This window comes from Mesocricetus auratus, unplaced genomic scaffold (genome assembly GCF_017639785.1).
Source record: "Mesocricetus auratus isolate SY011 unplaced genomic scaffold, BCM_Maur_2.0 Super-Scaffold_100010, whole genome shotgun sequence".
NCBI classification, from domain to species: domain Eukaryota; kingdom Metazoa; phylum Chordata; class Mammalia; order Rodentia; family Cricetidae; genus Mesocricetus; species Mesocricetus auratus.
In genome coordinates, this window is record NW_024429194.1 from 62,420,485 (window position 1) to 62,430,357 (window position 9,873).

General features: G+C 48.5%; 1 protein-coding gene across 1 annotated transcript in view; it reads right to left on the reverse strand.

Annotated features, from left to right (window-relative positions):
- Window positions 1-6,661, reverse strand: part of Nckap1l (NCK associated protein 1 like) — a 120,511-nt gene extending 113,850 nt beyond the window's left edge. The window contains exons 1-2 of the mRNA XM_040753695.1: window positions 6,584-6,661; window positions 5,308-5,505 (exon numbers count right to left, since the gene is read on the reverse strand). The gene's annotated coding sequence lies outside the window, so the exon portion shown is untranslated. The remainder of the gene's footprint in view (window positions 1-5,307; window positions 5,506-6,583) is intronic.
- Between the last annotated feature and the right edge of the window lie 3,212 nt (window positions 6,662-9,873).

The following is a 9,873-nucleotide window of genomic DNA, read 5'->3' on the forward strand; positions in this document are numbered from 1 at the left end:
TCCCTGTCAACGGAGCCCCTCCCTCAGTTCAGGGCTACTGACTCTGAATGGAGTGAGGGAAGGATGCAGAGGCTTCTCACTAGCATTCCTCAGTCCCTGACTCAGCCACCCAGGGGTCCCCTTGCCTAAAAGACCATGCATGGAAAAACTCTGCTGTACAAGGTTGAGAGCCACACTGGGATATAAGAGCGGAAATGAGCTGGGAGCCAAGGTGCTGAAGCAAGGAAGGAAGCCAGTCTGCCACCACAAAGGAGGCAGGAAAGAGAGGGAACAAACAGCCAAGTGCTTCCTGCCATGCTGCCCCAGCCCCCTCTGCCCTGTGCAGACATCTCAGTGCCCCCAGCAAAGACAGGGTTAGCTAGGCCTGGGTGTTCACACCTGTCATTCTAGCATTTGGGAGGCAAAGCTAGGATTACTCCATGTCTGAGATCAGCCTGGGGCTTCATGGTAATTTCCAGGCCAACCAAGGCTGCATAACTAAACCCAATTTCAAAAAGGCAAAACCAAACATAAATAAATAGCAAGCACCCAGCATTCATGACAGGAGCTCAGCTATTCTCTCAGCAGTCCTACACCCACGGCTAGAGAATTGCCTCCACCTAAATCTGTGTCGCCACCAAAGAGACCATTCCTAAACATTTCCCTAATGACCCTGTAGTAACCAGGCGGTGGTGGCACACACCTTTAATCCCAGCACTTGGGAGGCAGAGGCAGATGAATCTCTGAATTCAGGCCAGCCTGATCTATAGAGTGAGTTCCAGGACAGGCGGGGCTACACAGAGAAATGCTATATAGAAAAACCTAAAAAGTCTTTTTAATCCCAGCCCTTGGAAGGCAGAGGCAGGCAGATCTCTGTGAGTTTAAGGCCAGACTGGTCTACAGAGCGAGTTCCAGGATAGACTCCAAAGCTACACAGAGAAACCCTGTCTCAAAAAAACAAAGAGAAAAGAAAAAGAAAAAAGAGCTGACGTTAAACGAGGGGAGGGCGACTGACGGGGAAACAGGAGCTGTGAGAACAAGCAGCCCTCATCTCAAACCTGCTTCTCCATCTCCCACACCACTGAGAAGAAAGCGAGGGACTCATACCCAGCCATCACCCCCAACTTTTGTTTTTTTTTTTTTGTTTTGTTTTTCCAACTTTTGTTTTGACCTATTGACCACTGAGGACACAGATAACCTGTCCTAGTAAACACTGACACAAGCATATACAGTTCAAAGGCTGTGTGTGTTACCAGCTCATATACACATACATGCCACACAGGAGCCTCACCCAAGCTGGCCAGGACAAACAGTGAACATTGATGTGGCGGGATGAAGAAACCTGTCTGCCTGGGACCCACAAGCTGGTCCAGTTTTGGCTCTTCTCCAGGCTTAGAGCCCTTTCCTTACTCCTCCCCTGAGACTACAGCTTGCAGAGCGCAGCAAGAAGAAAGACTGGAGGCACGTAGGGTGCTCTGGCCTGCAGCCTGCTTCCTGTGAAACTGTCAGCTGCCTGGGTTTCTGGAGCCCTGCCCTGCTCCCTGAGGTGATCCTATGGAAAATGTCCAGCTGTGGTTCCTTGAAGAGATGAGCTCAGCCAATCTTAGTGGGGCTGGGGGCTCGGACTCAGCGTCAGACTTTCCACCTCAGATCTACCCCTCCTCCCACCCCCATACTCCACCCCTGGGATTCAGGAGCAGGAAAGGGGCCAAAGGGACAGTTGCATCACTGTCTCAACCTTGGCTCGGAGAGGGTGGGGCAGTGAGCAGAGAGCAGACTATACCTCCAGTCTGTTTCACCCCAGCCTGCCACAGAAGGTGAACAGGCCAGACCAGCTGGATCTAAAGAAACCAGGGAGAGTGGTGAGAAGAGTGGTCAGAAATCTGTGCCCAGAGATAAAGGAGGGACAGAAGCCCCAACAAAGAATAAGATCCACTGAAGGACCTAAAATTGGCAAATGGCACGGAAAACCAGGCCCTACATGGAGAGTAGGGGATTTGGAGGTAAAGTAAGCCAGGTGGCCTACTTCCTGCCTCCTCAAAACTGCAGCTGCCTCACAGTGACCAGTGGAGAGCTCCTCACCAACTGCTGAGGAGAATTTGAATTTTTCCATCAAGCAGCTTCCAAGGTTTATCTGCTTCCCACACCTGAGGACTCCACACCAGCCTACCCCCATCTTCCTTCTCCCTCTCCTCCCTTTTATTCCCTTTTCCTCTCTCCCCCTTTCCTTCTTCCTTCTCTCCCACCATCTCCCTTCTCACTTCTGTTTCATACACCACAGCTGACTCTCTCTTCCTTTTTCTCTCCCACTGCAACACTGGTGGTGGCGGACACCTTTAATCCTAGCACTCAGGAGGCAGAAGAATGCAGTTCTCTTGAGTTCCAGGCCAGCCAGGGCTGTAAGTGGAGACCCTGTCTGAAAAACAACAACAAAGTCTCCAACCCAGCCCAGCTCCCCTCCTTCCTCCAGTTCACAGAGCTTTGTATGCTCATTCAGAGTCAGATCAAACGCCCCGCCCCGCTGACTGTCCCTTGCAGACTTTGGGGTTCACAGGGAGGAATCACACAGGTTTGGAACTGAAAATAGCACCATCACAGGCTTGTTTAGGTGGCTCAGATGCCCAAAGTGAGGGAAGTGAGTTGCAGAAGAGGCGAGAGCCTCTTTCTCTTCTGTTTGGTTGCTGGCAGGCCCTTGCCGTGTAGCTACATCTCTCCCCTTCTCCAGCAGTTTCTCTCTGATGGCTTTCCCATTCGCCAAAGACTCCCCACCTGATAACAACTTCCTGTCTCCCTTCTTACCCCCCCCCCACCCCTCCCTTTGGTTTTCCTTCCCTGCACCTCCTCTCCTGCCCTTCCTCCTTATCTTGCTTCTTATAACTTCTGTAAACTATTGGTTTGGGGTTGGGGAGTATAGTAGAGGTCTCCAGTTATAGAGGTATGGCCAGCCATGGCAGCCTGGACTGGAAGGAAGTGACCTAAATGAAAGCCTGGTTTCCTAGAGATAGAAGCCATCTTACCACACACACACACACACAGCTCTCCATCTGACTCCCCCAGTTTCCCCTCCAAGGTCAATCTCTATCAAACACCTCCCCTCTATCTTGGAGACTTAGAGACCCTAGCCCTATCCTCTATCTCCAGAATTAGGTTATGTGGAACACACTAGTTAAATGTTGATCTGAACCTGGAATAGGAAGGCCTCTGGCACTTAGCCTGTAAGCTGGGGCACAGCTGTTGAAAGGGATCTCAGCCAAATGGTCAGGAAGCTTATCCTCTTCCAGAGGCTGAGGTGCCGTGGGGAGGGTTGGGTGCTGGGTCTTTGCTATATAAGTTTTGATGTGGTGGTAGATTTGGAGGGGATTGTTTGGTTTGGGTTTTTTTTTTGTTTGTTTGTTTCTATTGTTCTTTGTTTTTGTTTTTGTTTTGAAACAGGATTTCTCTGTGTGACAGCACTGACTGTCCTAGAACTCACTCTGTAGGCCAGGCTAGCCTCAAACTCACAGAGATCTGTCTGCCTCTGCCTCCCAAGTGCTGGATTAAAGGTGTATATATATATATGTGCCACACAACCATTTAGCATTTCCTCCAACTGAAGGAATCGAAATGTGTACATTGAAAGAGCATCTGCATTCTTAAGTTGTAACATTGTTTACAGTAGTCAACAATGAATCATCCAGTGTTTCTCAATGGGTGAGTAGAGAAAATGTGACTCCTATGTGCCTGGTGGAGTATGCTTTAGCCATAAAAAGAATGAAAAGCTGCCATTTGGTCTAGCATAGATAATCCTACCCTAGAGGACTTCATGTTGAGTAAAGTAAGCCAGGTGCTGAAAAACAAATGTCACGTGATGTCATTCATATGTGGATTGTAAACAAGTCAATCTAATAATAGACAGGAGAATGGTGATTACCAGAAGCTGAGATAGTTAGGAGACAGAATTAATGTTAGCCCAAGGACACACAATTATAGTTAATATTAACTTAGTATCAATTTCAGGATCTAGTATATAACAAGCTGACACTAAGATCTTTGTTTTATTTTGCTTTGGGTTTTTTGAGACAAAGTCTCACTACATAGCCATTGCTGGACTATTCATAGAGATCCTCCTGCCTCTGCTTTGTAATCTCTAGAATTAAAATCATGTGCCACCATGCCCATCAAAGTGACAACAGTGTGTTGCCCTTTGGCAACTACCTTCGCCACCAAGTAACCATGTGAAGTAATGCTCTTTTTAATTTGATTTAGCCATTTTCCTATATACTTCAAAATACTGAACATGATTTAAAAATTCAATGTTATTGTGAATTTTTTTCTTTATGTATGTGTTTTAAAAGAACGCAAGTATGCAGCTGGATATGGTGGGGTACACCTTTAATCCCAGAATTTGGGAGGCAGAGGCAGGCAGATCTCTGAGTCTGAGACCAGCCTGGTCTAAAGAGTGAGTTCAGGACAGCCAAGACAACACAAAGAAACCCTTTCTTGAGAAAAAAAACATAATAACTACCTTATGAATATAGTGTTTTCCCTAAATGTATATGTACAGTATATATGCCTGGTGCCCTCAGAGCCAGAAAAAAAAGTGTTGGATCCCCTGAAACTAGAGGGTTGTGAGTCACCATGTGAATACTGAGAACTGAACCCAGATCCTCTGGAAGAGCACCAAGTGCTGTTAACTGTAAGCCATCTTTCCAGCCCCAACAGCAACTCTTGGGGCTGGACACATAACTCAGTGGTAAGGTAATTGTTTAGTGTATGCAAGGTCCTGGAATCAATCCCTGCACCATGAAATAATAAATAAGGAGTTGGAGAAGTGGTAAAGTGCTTGTCAGGCAAGCATGAGGACCCAAGTTCAGATCCCAAGCAACCATGTAGAAAACTAGGCTTGACAGCACAGACTGCAGCACTAGGAAGTCAGAGACAGAAGGATCCCTGGGGTTTACTAGCCAGTCAGCCTAGTCTCAAAACTGTCTCAAAACTAGATTGAAAGCAATTGAAGAAAATACCCCAATATCTGCCTCTGTATTTCATGTGCACACTCATGCACATACACACAGAAAATAAACAAATGAATTATTTTTGTTTTCATTTTTTGTTGTTGTTTTGAGACAGGGTTTCTCTGTGTAGTCCTGGCTGTGCTGAAACTCAACCTCTGCCTCCCAAGTACTGGGATTAAAGGTGTATGCCACCACCATTGGCAACTGAAAGAAACTCCTAAGACTTGACTCCTCTTGCAGCTATTGTTCTAGAAGAAAAGGAGGGGTGCACATACTCACACTCATACACACACACACACTTGCTCACTTACTCTAGGAGTGCTCCATCACTTACTCTAGGAGTGCTCCATCACTGGCCTCATGGATTCCAGCCTCAGAGACTTTCTGTGTTAGCCTTATGCAATGCTTGCTGCAGCAGACCGCTGAAACCCTTGTGAAGTCACTGTAAACCCCGTGATTCAGCACTGAGATAGGTAACGCTGCTCAGTGAAGGATAAGGAGGTCTACCTCTTCTTAGCTTTGCACATGATCCCTGGAAAACAAATGTGCTCATTGTGAGGTGGTGATGGACAAGGAGGAATCTGCAGCCAAAGGAGTGTGTGTTTGGGCTGAGTAGAGCCAAAGGTCTAGTGATTTCCTGAGGAGGACTTGTTCCTGAAAAGCAAGCAGGTCATTATGTTGGGGCCCATCTCTGGCGTCATGCCATGTGTTAAGGACCAAGTGTACGCCGTGCCCACACACACACACACACACACACACACACACACACACACACACACTGACAAAGTGTACACCATGGCACATGCACACGCACACCTATCAGGTCAGAGATATCGTCATCTCTGTAGGGCCATAAAGAGCTGTAGCTACTGAAATGTCTGGATTTGGGGCACAATCCCTGGCTTTCTTCCCACCCTCCCTGACAGGGCTCTGACAATGTTTCAACTTCCTGTCTTGGCTGGTAAACCTTCCACAGAGAGCTAGAAATGGCAAGCAGACTTGCGGAAGTAGGAGGGAACTCCTGGCTCATCCACAGCCCCTTGTAGCCTCAATCGGATGTGCACTGGGAATCCTGGTGCTCCAGGTCCCTCCCTGATGGGCTCCAGATGTGCTCACATCTGGGAAGGCCATCCCAGGAAGCTGACACTCCCACTTATAGCTCCCACCCCGGATGAAGTCTCTCCTTTCAGCTTCCAGGCCTCCAGCTAAGAGGTATCAGGCACCCCTTTCCTCTCCAGAGGTAGTGACGATGAGCAAAGGGGGAACAATGAGAAAAAGAAATGGGGGTGAGGTAAGAGAGCAAATCAGAGGAGGCCAATGTTTAGGACGCCCCTGAGAATCTCATCTTTCTTTTAACTTTCTGTCTGGATTATTAAATTTTGCTGTAGAGCTCTGGTGACTCCCAAAAGGCTGAGAAAGAAGAGAAAGAAAAACTGAAGAGAGTTGAAAGAGACAGTACTTTCTGCCACGGGGCAACTTGTACCTGAACTGGTCCTTCTTGTCACAGTGTCCCCTTCAACCCTACCCTTCTCCATCAATTCCCATCACCTAGCCCCCATCCCTCTGTCCCTGCCTAGCCCAGAAAACCAGTTTGGTGTCCGCAGACCTACCTAGTCACCATTCAGAGGTCCACAGCCCCCAAAGAGCCTAAGCATCAGGACTGCTCTTGTCATCATGGTGGATACTTTGTGAGCAGAGTGGGGGTGGGAAGGAGAGTGCAGTCTGGCTTTATGTTACCTCTGGGACATGAGGAAGGGTTTCTCCCTGGGCAGACGGGTGGGAGTGGTAAGTGGTGACTCACAGATGATGGAGCCATCAGTTCCCCTAAACAGAGACTTGAGTCAGGGCAGTGACAGCCTTGAGTTCAGAGGGCTTACTCTTGTACTTTCCCACTTCCCTCTCTTACACACAGAGATGTCCCAACTTTAGCAGACTTGCTCTGTGACTGGGCTCCCCCTCCACAGAGCCCCCTCCCGCTGCAGCTTCATCCTCTTCACAGATGTCTTTCCTTCCTCCCACTGAGGTCCCAGGCCTGCTCATCACTCCAGCTCAGGACGGGGAGACCGGGTTCTGGGACCAAGGCTCTCCTCTGTCTCCCTTTCCATTGAGCTGTGTCATCGTTTTCGAGAACTTTAAGTCTGAGCAATTCCTCAAGTAAAAGACTGCTCTGGCCAGAAGCCAGTAGCCTGGGGTCTCTGATGGAGCCCATCTCTCCAGGCTTCAGGAGTTGGGGAATCAGTCTGCCGTAGCACACCTATGATGGACCCATTTGTGTTTCAGCCACACCAGCTAGGAGAGGTTTGAGAGAAAGAAGGGTTTTTTTTGGGGGGGGGGGCAGTGAGGGTTGATTATGGGTTTTTGTTCTTTTGTTGTTGTGGTGGTTTTGTTTGTCTTGTTTTTTGTTGTTGTTTTGTTTTGTTTTATCCGTTGTTTGGTTTGGTTTGGTTTGGTTTATTGAAACAGAGTCTTGCTGTGTAGTCCTGGTTGTCCTGGAACTCGCTCTATAGACCAGGCTGACTTCAAACTCAGAGATCCCCCTGCTTCTGCCTCCCTGGTGCTGGGATTAAAGCTGTGTGCCACCACCACCTGGCTAGGTTATGGATTTTTCAAGACAAAATTTCACTATGTGGTCTACACAGGCCTGAAACTCACAATCCTCCCTCCCAAGTGCTGGGATTACAAGCGTGTGCCAGCAAGCCCAGCTACAGAGAGGTTTTATGCATAAGGACCTTAGACCCCTTTATCCAGCCAAACTTTCTACAGGCCCCATACAGTGAAAGCCTCTGTCTTAAATTCAGTATGTTCTGCCTCAATGCTGTCATCTGAGAGTCTGGAGGAAGCTACTGAGTCTTACCCCTGGAGAAGTCACAACCAAACATATAAACCTTTCCCTCCAGTTTTAGGGGATTAATGGGTTGTATATACAATCCTTCTCTCACCCCACCCCCAAGGACAGCAGATCCAGATTAGGATCCCTGCTCCCTGTAGAAGCACAGCTTTGTAGAGAGCTAACACCGGGAAGAGCAAGCCTCAGAATACACTGGGATGCTTTGGGTGCTCCCCTGCCTTTTTCTTTTTGTGATGTTGCTAGTCACCCCTCTGAGTTTCCTAAAGTAACATTAGGACAGTCATACCTTCAGTGCCAGGCCTTTGGGAAGATTAAATGGAGAAACAGCTTAAAGCTCAGCCTGGAACCCAGCATAGCATGTGTTAGATAAGCCATTACTGTCTCATACCCTAACCTGGCTGTCTGAGCTTGGCATGACTCCTGACTTTATGCTTTGTATCTGCATTCCCCTGTGGAAATTCACTCTTCTACTTCTAAAGTTGCAGCCTTCAAGGCAGTCAAGCTGTTGACAGCAGGAGCTCGGTGAGTGTCCTGGTCTTGTCCTTCACCCTCTGTGCCTTCATCATGGAACACACTATGATTAATAATAGCCATCACAGCAAATCATCACCACTGAGCCATAGGACAGAGGCTACCAGACATGTCAGATCTGAGAGGAAAACCAGACACATACAGAGGCCCACAGACTGACCAGAGAGGTAAGAATCAGAACATGGAGAAAGGGTTGAGAGGAGACAGAGGACATACACAGTGGGCTCAGAGGAGAGGCATGGGTTTGGAGTCAAAGCACCCAAGTCAAGCTAAGCTGGACTGGCAAAACCGTAAAGGTACTTGCTACCCCAAACTTGATGATCTGAATTTGATCCCAGGGTTCCACATGGTGGAGTAAGAAAACCAACTCCTGAAAGTTGTCCTCTGACCCATTCATGTGCATCATTGTCTGTGCATGACCTCACATACACACAAGATAATTGTAACAAACAAACAAACAAAAAGCCAGCACTCAGGTCCTAGACTCTCCATGGTTAGCCATGTGACCTTGAACAAGTCATCACTCTGTAGCAATTTTCTCTTCTGAAGAAGATTGGATGGATAGCCTCTAGGGATCCTCTGGCTATGGCCTGGAGGGTTATGCTGAAACACCTCCAAGCAGGAAGAAATCCCAGTTCAGATTCAACAAGAAGCAGAGGAAAGGGAGACTAGGCAAAGGCAAGCAAGACAAGTGAGAAGGCTGAAGGTGTCGGGGCCACTGGCCGAGGACTTATAAGGGCAGGGAGAGCCAAGAGAGGAGGGATATTGGGGAGAGTAGAGAAGCTAGCCAGAGAATGACTAAGGGGCTCCTGTGTAAACAGGAGCCAGGAATGGACAGGGAGGGGGCCTGTTTGAGTTGGCCAATGTTGGGGGACTGAGGAGGAGAACTAGGGCAGGACACTATGTCCCCTGTCCCCCACCAAGGCTCCTGGGAGAATCTGAGTCACACACCTCCCTGGCTGTGCACCCCCCTTCTTCCCCCAGCTCCTACATCCTGGGAACAATCTAAGGAGAGTCTGGGCTGAGAAAGGAGAGAGCGGGATTCTTACATGTGGGACCCAAGCACTATGTGGATCTCTAGAAACAGTGAGGCTCCATCCTCTTTCCAAGGGGGTTCCCCTTGGCTGGTCTCACCAGAGGTTGCCTTTGGGCACTGCTTGCCTAAGATCCTGACCCACAGATTCCTTGGGTTCCTAACCTGACAAAGGGTCGGGACCTTTCTATGTGAAAGTGGACCAGAGCCACATGGCTGTGGTCTGCTCAGCTGGCCTCTCCCTGGGGCTGCAGCTGTCTCTGGAGATGGGATTTTAAACACCTGGATGGGTGACAGAATAGGAAGCAGGGTAGCCGAGGAAACACACAGCAGGAAGAAAAAAAAATTGACTCAGGACATTTATTCAGAAACCCCACAGGTCACAGTGGGGCAAAAGAGAAGGGCAGAGGGGGGTCGGATTTAACTTTGGGGCTATTATTCTAGAAGGGGAGAAGTCCTGGAGGAAAAAGGCAAAGAAGAAAGTAGAA